Source organism: Bison bison, unplaced genomic scaffold, assembly GCF_000754665.1.
Source record: "Bison bison bison isolate TAMUID 2011002044 unplaced genomic scaffold, Bison_UMD1.0 scf7180017864379, whole genome shotgun sequence".
Taxonomy (NCBI): Eukaryota; Metazoa; Chordata; class Mammalia; order Artiodactyla; family Bovidae; genus Bison; species Bison bison.
In genome coordinates this window covers 7939065-7939365 of record NW_011494951.1, presented here as the reverse complement: position 1 = coordinate 7939365, position 301 = coordinate 7939065, and positions in this window count along the sequence as shown.

The window sequence follows — 301 nt, the reverse complement described above, 5'->3', positions numbered from 1 at the left end:
AACAGTTAGAACTGGACATGGAACAACAGACTGGTTCCAAATAGGAAAAGGAGTTCGTCAAGGCTGTATATTGTCACCCTGCTTATTTAACTTCTATGAAGAGTACATCATGAGAAACGCTGGACTGGAAGAAACACAAGCTGGAATCAAGATTGCCGGGAGAAATATCAATAACCTCAGATATGCAGATGACACCACCCTTATGGCAGAAAGAGAAGAGAAATTAAAGAGTCTCTTGATGAAAGTGAAAGAGGAGAGTGAAAAAGTTGGCTTAAAGCTCCACATTCAGAAAACGAAGATC